Consider the following 14,446-nt stretch of genomic DNA (forward strand, 5'->3'; position numbering starts at 1 on the left):
GGTCCTTGTACTCCTCCCATTAATTTTCTTCCCTTTCTTGAAGTCCAATCATTTCCCATTTTCTAACCACCCTCTCAAAGTTGCTGTTATTTACAGGTAACTGTAGATAACTCATGGAATGGATAGATGTGCTAATGCACCCAGAATAGAAAATAATAATAATCATGGATTTATAATATTAAAATATCTTAGATGAAAATGGCCGTCAATGAGAGCTGGAGGGGATGCACACAGGGGGGATTCCTGTCTCACATATGGTGGTTCTGCCCTAAATGGTCAATTACTGGTGAGAGGTTCTAAACCTGATCCTGGAAGTGACAGGCACCAGACTGCTGTTGTGCCTCTCTTACTCCCTGCCAGTGTCGGACTGGGGCATGAAGGGGGAATGCATGAAAATAATGAGGCCACATAGTTACTGAAGGCCACATTAAGAGACATTTGAGGAGCGAGACCTAGCACACTTGGGTATAGTTGCGCACACAGTTCAATGTGAACATTAATATCTTTTTCTAAGAAGCTGCTAATGTCAAGCAGAGACTTCTGACTGGTGGCGTCCGAGCTCAGAGAGGTTGACAGTGAGCTGGCTTTCCCCCAGCTCTTCTTCTTGCTTGAAGACATGATACTTGCAAGGGAGACAAGTGTTCTCAGCAACTACTTCCTCACACAGGTCACAGTGTAGCTGTAATCTACTAACTACAAGTGCAGTAAACAACAACATCACTGTTTGATTCTAAAACAATCCAAAACGGTATTACAAGGGTTACATCAAAACGTAATTTTCCAGCTCTTGGAAATCTTATTGGCTTATTCAAAGGCAGATGCCATTACCGCCATGTTTAAGTTTCTATAGATATGCAATGACAAGGCATTATTAGGATTATAATATAACGTCAGCTGCGTCTCTGATTTCCCATGGGTGTACACTTTAACAACGCTAGCATTTGTTCAGCTCTGAGAAGCTCTGACACTGTGTTTTGAGCTTTATAGTCAGGATGCCCTGAGGGTCCTGGTAGGCAGTGGGCCTTTGGGAATTGGGGCTCAAGAGTACTCACCTGCACTCCAGTGGGCCAGTCCAAACCTGCTCCCTCCTTGTTAAGACTTGACAGGCACACTGAAGCACACAATGGCTCTCATTAATCATATTTTGCAGACAGCTACGTGCCTAATAGCAAACAAGAGCAATCCAGCTCCCCATACAGCTGTTATAACAGAGCGTATAACCAGTATGTACAAATAAATTCAACTGCACATTAACACCCTTGTCCTTCAACTTTAAGACCAATCATGAATCAACTCATCATTAGCGCATGACTGAACAGTATGTTTGTGTGGAGCTTTATCTTCATCCCCTTAAACCTTCAACCCCCCTAGTCTTCCTCCTCTATCCTGTACATTATCATACTACTTACCTCTACATTCTGGCTCCTGACACCTGAGTTCACTAGTTCGACAAGCTAGATTAAGATATAAGATTGTTGCATTTCGCTTCTTGTGGAGTTTGCTTCAACATGTTACAACCAACTAGTGGACTTGTAAGGATAAAGAATATTCCTCCAGCTATTTTCTCTCTTTCATTTTTTTATTTTTCTGGTCCTAAAACCATATAAAATTCTTGTTGCCTTTGTATCAGTTACAGTATGTGGCATTTTATTTTAACATTACATTTCCTATACTCTTTATTTCTTGTTTTATTTATTTATTTATTTGCTATATTATGGATTATTCAAAATACAGTATCATCAGACTATAACCTCAATTGAACAAGGCTTTCTACTTAATTGTGATTTACAGTCATGCATTGAAAACCCAATTTAAATGAATGGAAAACCCTGTAATAAGTAATAAAATAATTAAATAAAACCAGTAGTGTACCCTGAACCGCAAGAAAAAAAGCTTATAATCTGCACAAGGAGTTAAACAGGTTGGGCTGATGGGTGGAGAGAAGGGAACTGCCAAAAATACAGCATGACCCCCCTCTAATAGTCTACATGCCTCAAGCTGAAAAGCTATATCACGGAACACCTGGACTGCGGATACTGGGATAAAACATATAAATCAGGATCCTAGAGTGGCAACTTTGACAGCCTAGTGATCGCAGTATAAAGATATCAGAGTCACCCCTCTACCATTACACTATTATATAATAACAAGTAAACAAAAGACTAACACATGGGGTTAAAACTTAATTATTTACAGTACTACTGTATATTCAGGATTATATAGCTAAGTCACGTACAAAAGTGCCTGGGGCTTACTACAGGGATACTACTATAGTGTAGTTGAAATTTGATACCATTCCACTAATTGGTATTCTCTGTCTCCACACACCCACTCTACAAAATAGTGTACATTTCAACCATTTCCTGTTTCATCAACTCTAGTGATCTACAGTTGTATTATCGAAACCCCATTCAATTTAATCAGAAAATAAGCAACTTTAAATGTATTTACTAATCCATAATAAATAAATAAAAATATCCTGTGACCCTTCTTATTGTGTCACAGTATGTATTGTTTAATGGTGTGTATACTACATGTAAATACATTATTAATATTATTATCCTTTATTTATATGGTGCCACAAGATTTCTACAGCGCCGTACAAACAGTAGACCATACAGGGTAAAACAATACAGAACAAAAACAAGTAAAACCAAGACTCCAATAGCTCCAAGCATTGCAGTGAAGCTGGAGGAGAATAGGTATAGAGACAGGTGGGAAGAGAGCCCTGATCATAAGAGCTTACATCCTAATAGGAGAGCAAACAGACAGCAGACACAAGAGGAGTCAGTGGATGGGTTAACTGGCTTCTGACAAAATGAACCTTAGGGTGTGTGTAATAGGGAATATAAATTGTAAGCTCCACTGGGACAGGGACCGACGTGAAGACTAAATACTCTATTTAAAGTACTTTATTACATGTCGGCACTATATAAAGTACTTAATAAGTATACTTCCAAAAATGTTTTCTAAGTAACAAAATGTAATAGAAACACTTAAGTAAGACAATTCACAATACTGTTTCGGACAATGATTACAATTCCTATATACTAAGGATAGGCAGTGCGACTCCTAAATGTAAGAGATTCATTCTGTCACCAGTGGGAACACCCACTTTCAAAGGAAGAAGAGGAAGGATTTTGTGTGTTCCTTTTTCATTCACTTGCCCTATTGTTGTCTTTTGATCTAACAGCCACTTTGTAGATATTAGAAATAAGATGCTTGTTTGTTCAAAAGCCTTGGGAGAGAGGAGGAAAAATAAATATTAATGCTTTGGTGTTAGAATCAGCATCCTCCTGGCTCTGTGAGCTTGAGATGTAAGGAAGCAGCTGAAAGTATACTATTTTATTGAAAGGTTTATTTTTATAACATTTATTCAATATTTTTTATTTCTAGATTTTTTATTTACACAATTCAGGGTTATATAATGTACAGTTTTTATGTAATATGACCTCAAATGACTGGACTTTACTACAACCTTTCATTTTGTGTAGTGTTAAATACTCCATAGTATTCCAGAGTAATATGTTGATCTCTTTCTGGGTGCCCCTCACCCCCATTTACAGGAAAATTACTGAAGTGTAGTTGAAATGCAATGCCTTTCCACTAATAGGCTTAAAAATTGAGATATCTAGTTATGTATTTGAAACCCATTCAAATTAATGGGAAAAATTTAAAATAATTGACTTTAAAAATGTATTTACTATAATATTTTCCAGTTTATATACATTTTAACATGTGCTTATATGTATGTAAAATGACTTTCCGGATTAGCTAAAGTAAATCAATTTTTACTTTCACTCAGCAGGTCAAAAGTTTTCAATACTACTTGGGCGTTACGTGTTGTTAAATGCTTATTGTAGGGTTCTAGTTCCTTTGCGTATATGTGTCTCCAGTTCTCACATTTTACATTAACATGCCTCTGCCCCTTTGCTGTGCACTGATGCCCATATTTAACACAAGAATCATAAAGACTCCTTCTAAAATAAGAAATTAAATATATTCAATTTAAGATTACACAGTAAAAGACTTTTTATACTGCAAGCGTAATACAGTCGCCACATCCCTGTAGCAACACCATTTTGTTCTAATGCAATTTATATAGGTGATTTATTAAATTATTTAAAGTTTCTTTATTTTATTTAATAACAGTCATTTATTTAGTGTCTCCATATTCCAAACCACTTTACAGATAATATTTTAATAAGTCACATATTTCCCTGCCCCAGTGGAGCTTAAAATCTATATTCCCTACCCCATGCTACGGTTTATTTTTTGTTAGAAGCCAATTCATTTACCAGTATGTGTTTGGAGTATGGGAGGAAACCAGAGCACCTGGATGAAACCTATGCAAACACAGGGAAAACATACAAACTCATTAGGTGATTGTACTAAAATGTTTTAATTATAGATAGCAGCTTTTTTATGTTTTTAATCGTTATCACCTTCCAAATATGCTTTTTTCAGTAATGCCCAGATTAAATCAAATGGGTTATAATCGGGAAGCTGTAATAAAATTGAAAAATAAAATTCAGTTATTAGACACTAGTATATTACTGAAATTAAGATTGTAATTTGGCCCATGCCACCACAAGTTATTTTCCGTTTAAGAACTTAGTGTGATGAACATCATTATATTATAATCTTGTGTTTGATATTATATGATCCCTTAATTCCTTTAAATTCATCTATCACCATTTCATCAACCATTGTTTTAGCTTCTCTTACTTCCCAGGACTTTCAAACTAGTTACAAATAAAGGCTATGACCATTGATTCTAACTAGTTTTAACATCCTGCCACCATATTTGCTTTTCTATTCTACCTCTGCTATGCTATCTGGTGTGAAGTCATTGTCCATGCTCAAACTAAATATCCCAGAAAAATAGACATTTCCAACAGAGATGTCTGATCATTTTAGTTGGACACAAATAGGAGAGTGAAAGGTAACATTTACCTTTCAATTAAGAATTTAAAACTGCAATGATCTTGAAAATGAATCACCATATTTAGAATCTAGCAATATTTATTTGTAAATGCAAACAAGTCAAAAAATAAATTAGGTTTCTTTAAAGTCCATATCCTGAATTACAGTTCAGAACCCAATTTAATATCTGTAAAATTATTTGACCTAAGCAGAAATGTTTGAGCCTTGGGATCCCTGCTTACTTGCTCATGCTCATGGTTTAGCTACAGTACATTCTTCGTTCATCGCACACAAATCAACATCTCTTAGAATGTTGAAAAAAGCCGACATAAATCCACAGGATTTGCCATTACCCAGGATGTAAGTAGCATTTATCAACTACAATACTTTAGTGGCCAGCTGTTAAGGACCACAGGAGACTAAGATACAATGTATACATTCTAGTCAATATGCTTTGACTATTACCACCATTATTATTATTATCACATTGGATATAATTTAGTTACATAGAGAAACAAGGCTATACTATATACATTCTGGCATTTCCATGGATCTAGGAAACTAAATTCTATTTGTCCTGGGATATACACGGTCACACAAGGAAATTAATGATTCTGATTTAGCTTTTAAGTTATTTATATATTTAAAAAGTACATTTTTTAGAGTAATAGCCTATGAGATTAGGTGCATGCGGGGGAGGTGCTACAATTAGGCAATCCTAGGTGGTTGCCTAGGGCACCACTTGTTAAGGGGATCAAGCGGGTTAAGACCCCATCGGGCCCAAGGCAAGATACTGGTTTTGGAACCCCTAACTCCAATTGGTCCATATCACTTTATTTACTTATTCTAAACACCCTGATCACAAGTCACACAAAATGACACACCTGATAAACACTGATCACTGCACTATTCCCAGGTCACTATGACATCACACACATGGTAAACACTGATCACGGTTACATCGACATCACACATTTGGTATACACACTGACATGCTCCCCACTGCCCACAAGCATTTCTCACACATACCCCCCTGCCCACCATATTTTCTTATAAATATCACACCTGTCCACCAGCATTTCTCAAACATGCCAACCACTGCCCATAAGCTTCTCTCACACGCCCCCTGCCCATTAGCTTCTCTCACATGCCCCTTGCCCAACAATTTTTTTCACACATGCCACCCCCTGCCCACCAGTTTCTCACACATGCCATCACATGCCCACCAGCTTCTCACAGATGTCCCTCCAGCCCACCAGCTTCTTAGACATGCCCCCCCCTCATCAGATTAATCCCCACATGCTCAGATGTCTGTCAGTACAGGGGGCAGGAGGAGAGAGACCTTCAGCAGGCTTGGAGCAAGTTTCAAAATTGGATCTCTTCCAGTGTATACTCCATAAGAGATGATCAATTTATAATAATTATCTGGTTTTAAGTGCATCAAAGATGTGTTGATAATAAAAATAACTTATACAGTAGGAAGCATCCCCTTGTTATTACTTATAGAGATTTCTGACATGTGTGGATTGGTTATCACAAAGGGGAAACAGCAGATCTTACAATCTGGTCTTAGTGTTTGATAGTGCGGCTCCAACTGAATTATTTGAGGATCTCTGATTGCTCCAGCATTATTCGTGTTTTTAAATTGATATTTGTACATATATATATATATATATATATATATATATATATATATATATATAAAAAAACAAAAACAGACATAGGTCCTCTGCACTCACCAAGTACAGACTGGGGTGCAAGAGGGGTTTGCCCACATTGTATAGACAAGAAAACAGGGATACTCTGCACTCTCCAAACACATAATAATGCTATATCAAGTGCTGTTCTATATTATAAAAAGGGAATGTTAGTTCCACATATTGCAATATATGTTTGGCGTGAGTTAGTCAGCTTAAACATATATTGCAATATGTGGAACTAACATTCCCTTTTTTTAATATAGAACAGTACTTGATATAGCATTAATTATGTGTTTGGAGAGTGCAGAGTATCCCTGTTTTCCTATATATATATATATATATATATATATATATATATATATATATATATATATATATATAATGACATGAGAACCCTTGCGATGATACATACATCACATCTTCTTGCTTGTATTTTGCTTTTTAATTGCCAGAATGGCACAAAGTAATTCACGAGTCAAAATTCCTAATAACTTTTTTGACATTGGTCAAACTGCATAATGAACAACTCTAGCTTGATGGACAAGTGACACTCCCATCTGGTCTCTATAGAGGGGTTATCTTCAGGTGCTCTGTTTAATTAGTCTCACAGCAGACATACCCTGTCAGCTACTGTTAACTATGGAAAAAGATACCTCTAAACCACTTCAAAATATGTAAGCTAAATCATACTATATACTCACTTATTTTCTTACACATTTTAACCTCCACCTGTATATCTTTTATTAAGCTAGGTGCACTGTTGTATAAATGTTCCTTTCCATGCAGACTGTCAGCTGAATACCTAACTTTACCCTTAGAGGCCTATAGCAAACCACTCCCTTTGTCATATATCCCTCCCCCTAGTGTTGCCAAGTAAGGCGAAGAACACAATTTTTTGTGACATTACATCTGCATTTTTTGTGCAAAATCCCCAGTCTATGTTCGACTGTAAATCTGAAAGGTTGCAGTGTCATTAGGTTACCTTGGAATTTACCGCCTGGTTGTTCTGCATCCACCACAACAATACATGATCTGCTACTAATGAGAATTCTCGTCCTAAAAGATAATAGCGCAGAGCTTCTGTGGCCCATTTTATGGCAAGGCACTCCTTCTCCACGGTTGCATATCTTTGTTTTCTCAGGCGCAACTAACGGACTGGATTCTCTATTCCATTCTTCTTCTGCGACAAGACTACACCTAAGCTGACACAGGAGGCATCAGTTTGGAGGAAAAAAATCCAGGTAAAGTCAAGTACTTGTAGCACTGGAGAGGAACAGATGGCTAAGCGAAGATTTGGCCAAGCAGAGTCAGACCTGGCCAACCGGTTTGGACAACTTTTCTTTAACATATCCGTAAGTGGAACAGCTCTAGTGGCGAAATCGCCTGTAGTAACTTACTAAGCCTAGGAAGGTCCTTAACTATGATTTCTTTCCCAGTCTTGGCCAGTTTTTGACTGCTTCAATGTTGTCTATTTGGGGCTTTACTTGCCCTTGAAAAGTAAAAAAATTAGGCGCTATATCGTATTCATAAAAACTGTGTCCTATCTAAACAGCAGCTCTCATTCACATTAGTCTGAAGCCTATATAACGATCAAATAAAACAACTAAGAGAGAGCGCAGATACAAGATATCACAATTTTTTTACAAAAAGTTTAAAATACTGTATAAGGCATTAAGAGCTTTTGACTACAATAACCACAATATTGAAAGTATTAACAGCACAGTGTAACTCAATAAGAAAAGATAGTTCAAGAAATCTCAATGGGGAGGAATCAATAAATGTCTTTAACTGCACAAGAATACACTTGTTTCTACTCTTCCTGTCTAGTCCATGAGATAATGAAAGCTGTGTAAAGAACCCTTAATCAGTGGGAACAAATCACAGCATACTATGAACAGTGCTGCAGAAAACATAAAGATGGTACTTATCTTCTCAGTAGCAGCTTGCAGTTTGCACGGGGGTATTGATAACAGACAGCTGATCCTCCTTAATGACTGCTGAATCGTCCGGAGAGAGTTTGAGGAAAAAGACCCAATGCTGAATTTCAAAGTACATGTGAAATATGCCAATCCCTATGTTTATAACCAAACCCCAGGGCTTAAAAGGAAATGAGCTCCAATTTTCTGCCAGCAACTCCGCCATACGTGTTTCTCTGCCCACCAAGTGGTTTCATCAAAGGCAATAACTCAAAAGGACTAAACCCTGTTGAGGCTTGAGGTACCTCATGGATGGCAAACAACAACTATGTGAGAAGAACATCCCAATCTTTGTTCTCTTGCGCTACGGCTGTCCTCATCATGTGCTTTAATGTGCGGTTAAAGCACTTCACCAAGCCATTTGTTTCTGGATGGTACACGGAGGTGTGAAGAGCCATCACCCATAATAGCTGACACATGTCCTTCATCAACTTGGACCTGAATGGGGTGCCCTGGTCAGTGAGCATTTTCTTAAGCATTCCCAAATGTGTAAAAATCAGCAAGAGCTCTTTAGCTATGGTGTTGGTCTTTATATTCCACAGGGGAACTGCTTTAGGATATCGGGTCACACAGTCAAGTACAATTAGTAAATATTGGTGCCCATGAGTGGACTTCTCCAGTGACTCCCTCAAGGTCCATACCTATACGTTCAAAGAGGACCTGAACTATTGTTATTGGAATGAGAGGTTGTAACGGATTTACTGGATTCACTACCAATCTTGATAAACGCTGGCTTACCTGAGGTGTGGAGTCTAACGATCTCCCCGGTATTCACCAAGAACCGCCGCAAGGTGGGATGGGCTTTGCTGCCAGTAGTCGCAGGTCGCGGTCCTCAGGTTTGCCCCAAGATGTAGTACAGCGGAGTAGGAGCAAGATGAGAGTAGTCGGACAGGCCGGGTCGGTACACAGGCAGGCAATGCAGACAGAATCAGGAAGCGGTCTCGGAGTCAATCAAACTGGGTCGGTACACGGGTCACCAGAACAGAAGAGTGGTCAGCTAGCCGGGTCGGTACACAGGAAGGCAGATAAACGAATTGAGGAAGGAGCGTGAGGCAATCCGGGTCAAGAGCACAGGCAATAAGGGAGGTCAACAAGCCGGGTCGGTACACGGAGGACAACGGAATCCAGGAGAGTAAACAAGCCAGGTCGGTACACTGGGAGTCAACACATAGGAAGTAGGAACAAGGGAGGACACAGGAATCAGGAGCCAGGAACTGGTAAGTTTCTCTGACACTCTCCAAGTGTCAGAGCTATGTATTTATGCAGTGTCCCATTTGAGTTCCCCGCCCTGGTAATGATCATGTGACCGCCCTAGGTAGAGGTCACATGACCGCCGAACCCGGAAGTGCGGCTTCCGGGTCCGACAGAGCGGCGGGGGAACGTGGAAGGGTAAGTATTGTGACAGTATCCCCTACCTTAAAGGTGGACTCCGAACACCTATACAGGTTTACAGGGAAATTTTTTATGAAAGCGTTTGAGTAGACGGGGGGCATGAAGGTCGACTGCTCTTACCCAGGAACGTTCCTCGGGACCGTAACCTTTCCAGTCTACTAGGAATTGAACGCCACCTCTGTTTTTACGGGAGTCCAGGATTTGTTTTACTTCATATTCATCCTGATTCTGAATAAGAACAGGAGGAGGAGCCCTAAAAGGGGTGGAAAACTTGTTAGTAACCACTGGTTTCAGCGAAGACACATGAAAAACATCTGGGATACGTAGAGAACGTGGTAAGCTTAATCTGAAAGCTACTGGATTGATGAGCTCTGAGATGGAAAATGAACCAATGAACCTGGGGGCAAATTTCTTGCTGGGAACCTTTAACCGAATGTTCTGTGTAGATAGCCAAACTTTATCCCCGATGGAGAAATTAGGGCCGGCCCCTCTCTTTTTATCATAGGCCTCCTTAGAATGAGAGATGGCTTTTCCGAGACTTGATTTGGTTTGTTCCCAGATATGCGCGAAGTTACGAAATAATAAGTCCACCGCTGGGACTTCAGAAGCAGTAATTTGGGAAAAGGTGGGTAATCTGGGATGACAGCCATAGAGAACGAAAAAAGGAGAATTAGAGAGGGCCTCATGGAAATGGTTATTATGGGCGAACTCAGCCCATGGAAGGAGGTCCACCCAGTTGTCTTGATTGGCAGAAATGAATATTCTTAAGAATTTCTCCAACTCCTGGTTGGTTCTCTCTGTTAGGCCGTTAGACTGGGGGCGATATGCAGAGGAAAAATCAAGCTTGATCCCAGATTTATGACAAAAGAATCTCCAGAATTTGGATATAAACTGAGATCCTCGATCGGAGACAATGTGATGAGGACAACCATGAAGGCGGAATATCTCTTTGATGAAAATATCAGCCAACGAGTAGGAAGATGGAAGACCTTTCAGTGGAATGAAGTGAGCAGTTTTGGAAAAGCGGTCTGTGACCACTAGGACCACAGTACACGACTTGGAGGAGGGTAGGTCCGTGATAAAATCCATGGATATTTGTGACCATGGGTATTCAGGAACTGGTAATGGAAGTAAATGACCATAAGGCCTCCTCCTGGGGGTCTTGTGTTGGGCACATATGGAGCAGGAAGACACAAACCTCCTTACATCTTTCAGTATGGAAGGCCACCAGTAGTTGCGAGATAACAGGGCCCAAGCCGAGAAGAGGGAACGATGAGCCCATCGTAGGAGTTGATGCGAAGAGGTGCAGAAATGAAGGTCTTGCCTGGAGGACAGCTCTTCTTTATATGAGTTGCTGCCAATATTCGACTAGGGTCCAGAATAAATTTATTCTCCTCCAAGGGTTCCGAGTCAGCAGGATCAAATGAGCGAGATAGAGCATCTGCCTTGATATTTATAGATCCAGAACAGAAGGAAATGTTGAAGTCAAATCGGGAGAAAAATAAGGACCATCTTGCTTGTCGAGGATTTAGGCAGCGTGCAGTACGTAGATATAGCAAGTTCTTGTGATCAGTATAGATGGTGATGGGGAACTGGGCTCCCTCTAGAAGATGACTCCATTCCAAAAGATCCAATTTGATGGCTAGGAGCTCCTTATCACCGATACCGTAGTTCTTTTCAGCAGGTAGAAGACGACGGGAAAAGAATCCTCATGGACGTAGTTTAGCGGGAGTGTCTCGTTGAGAGAGAACTGCTCCTGTACCTACGGAGGATGCGTCCACCTCTAGAATGAACGGGCGAGAACAGTCAGGTTGCTGGAGGATGGGTGCTGAGGAAAAGAAAGATTTTAAGGTAGCAAAGGCTTGGGTGGCTTCTCCAGACCATATTTTGGCATTCGCAGACTTACGGGTTAAGGCAGTGATGGGTGCCACCAAGGTAGAGTATCCTTTAATGAACTGGCAATAGTAATTGGAGAATCCCAGGAACCGTTGTGTAGCCTTAAGGCCCGAGGGTTGAGGCCAATCTAGTATGGCTTTTAACTTGGTAGCATCCATTTGCAATCCAGTGCCAGATATGATATAACCTAAGAAGGGAACTTGCTTTTGTTCAAAGATGCACTTCTCTAATTTACAGTATAGATGATTCTTCCTAATACGGGACAGAACCTCCAAGACATGTTTGCGATGTGATACTAAGTCTTGGGAGAAGATGAGGATATCATCCAAGTAGATGACCACACATTGGTATAATAGGTCTTGAAAGAGTTCATTCATGAAGCCTTGAAAACAGCCGGGGCATTGCATAACCCAAAAGGTATGACCAAGTATTCAAAATGACCGTCCCGGGTGTTGAAGGCTGTCTTCCACTCATACCCCTCCTTAATGCGTACCAGGTTATAGGCTCCTCTGAGGTCCAATTTAGAAAAGATGGTAGCCCCCTTTAACCGATCAAATAATTCTGAGATTAGTGGTAAGGGGTACCGATTTTTTACGGTGATGGCATTAAGGCCTCGGTAGTCAATACAAGGACGGAGGCCCCCGTCCTTCTTCTTTACGAAGAAAAAGCCTGCCCCAGCAGGAGAAGAGGATTTCCGGATAAAGCCTTTTCTGAGATTGTCTTGGACATAATCCTCCATGGCCTTGGATCCGGAAACGGAAAGTGGATACACTCTGCCTCGGGGTACTGGTTTGCCGGGAATGAGATCTATATTACAGTCCCAAATTCTATGTGGAGGGAGTTTTGTGGCCTTCTGTTCACAAAAGACATCGGAAAAGGTGTGGTAGGGTTCAGGAAGAAGTGCCAAGGGTAACCTCCTGTGGCATTTGGGATCCTTCTTGGGAACCACCCTCGATAGACAATGATTAAAGCAATGTTGTCCCCAGGATAAGATATGGCCGGACTACCAATCCACGTTAGGAGAATGGAGACGGAGCCACGGAAGTCCAAGGATAACTGGATTGGTAGATTTATGGATGACGAAGAAGGAGATACTCTCCTGATGTAGAACTCCAATCTGAAGACGAAGAAGAGCGGTGCGTAAAAAGACAGATCCTTCAGGGATTCTTCCCCCATCGATGGCTAAAAGGGAGATAGGTTGTTCTAGAGCTTGCGTGGAGATAGAGAATTGCTTTACCAAGGCAGCCGAAATTAAATTCCCAGCCGCTCCATGTCCCCTCTTCACCACACATTCCCCTCCATGTGCCTCTTCACCACAAATCCCCCTCCATGTGCCTCTTCACCACACATCCCCCTCCATGTGCCTCTTCACCACACATTCCCCTCCATGTGCCTCCTCACCACACATTCCCCTCCATGTGCCTCTTCACCACACATCCCCCTCCATGTGCCTCTTCACCACGCATCCCCCTCCATGTGCCTCTTCACCACACATCCCCTCCTTGTGCTTCTTCACCACACATCACCCTCCATGTGCCCCTTCACCACACATCCCCTTCCATGTGCCTCTTCACCACACATCCCCCTCCATGTGCCTCTTCACTGCCCTTCCCCTCCCTGTGCTTCTTCACCACACATCCCCTCCATGTGCCTCTTCACCACACATCCCCCTCCCTGTGCCTCTTCACCACAAATCCCCCTCCATATGCTTCTTCACCACACATCGCCCTTCATGTGCCTCTTCACCACACATCCCCCTCCATGTGCCTCTTCACCACACATCCCCCTCCATGTGCCCCTTCACCACACATCCCCCTCCATGTGCCTCTTCACCACACATCCCCTCCATGTGCCTCTTCACCACACATCCCCCTCCATGTGCCTTTTCACCACACATCCCCCTCCATGTGCCTCTTCACCACACATCCCCTCCCTGTGCATCTTCACCACACATCCCCCTCCATATGCTTATTCACCACACATCCCCTCCATGTGCCTCTTCACCACACATCCCCCACCATGTGCCTCTTCACCACACACCCCCTCCCTGTACTTCTTCACCACACATCCCCCTCCATGTGCCTCTTCACCACACATCCCCTCCCTGTGCTTCTTCACCACACATCCCCCCCATGTGCCTCTTCACCACACATCCCCCCCCGTGATTCTTCACCAGACATCCCCTCCATGGGCCTCTTCACCACACATCCCCCTCCATGTGCCTCTTCCCCACACATCCCCCTCCATGTGCCTCTTCACTGCACTTCCCCTCCCTGTGCTTCTTCACCACACATCCCCTCCATGTGCCTCTTCACCACACATCCCCCTCCATGTGCCTCTTCACCACACATCCCCCTCCATGTGCCTCTTCACCATACATCCCCTCCCTGTGCTTCTTCACCACACATCCGCTTCCATGTGCCCCTTCACCACACATCGCCCTCCATGTGCCTCTTCACCACACATCCACTTCCATGTGCCCCTTCACCACACATCCCCCTCCATGTGCCTCTTCACCACACATTCCCCTCCATGTGCCTCTTCACCACACATCCC

At 41.8% G+C, this 14,446-nt stretch overlaps 1 long non-coding RNA gene across 1 annotated transcript; it reads right to left on the reverse strand.

The window, feature by feature from the left end:
• Nucleotides 1-2,897: 2,897 nt before the first annotated feature.
• Nucleotides 2,898-4,507, reverse strand: LOC142140103 (uncharacterized). The gene is made up of 3 exons (XR_012688293.1): nucleotides 4,446-4,507; nucleotides 4,299-4,346; nucleotides 2,898-3,238 (listed from the first exon to the last, which is right to left on the reverse strand). It is a non-coding gene; the product is annotated as an uncharacterized LOC142140103 (long non-coding RNA).
• Between the last annotated feature and the right edge of the window lie 9,939 nt (nucleotides 4,508-14,446).

The sequence above is a fragment of the Mixophyes fleayi genome, chromosome 2, assembly GCF_038048845.1.
Source record: "Mixophyes fleayi isolate aMixFle1 chromosome 2, aMixFle1.hap1, whole genome shotgun sequence".
Classification (NCBI taxonomy): domain Eukaryota; kingdom Metazoa; phylum Chordata; class Amphibia; order Anura; family Limnodynastidae; genus Mixophyes; species Mixophyes fleayi.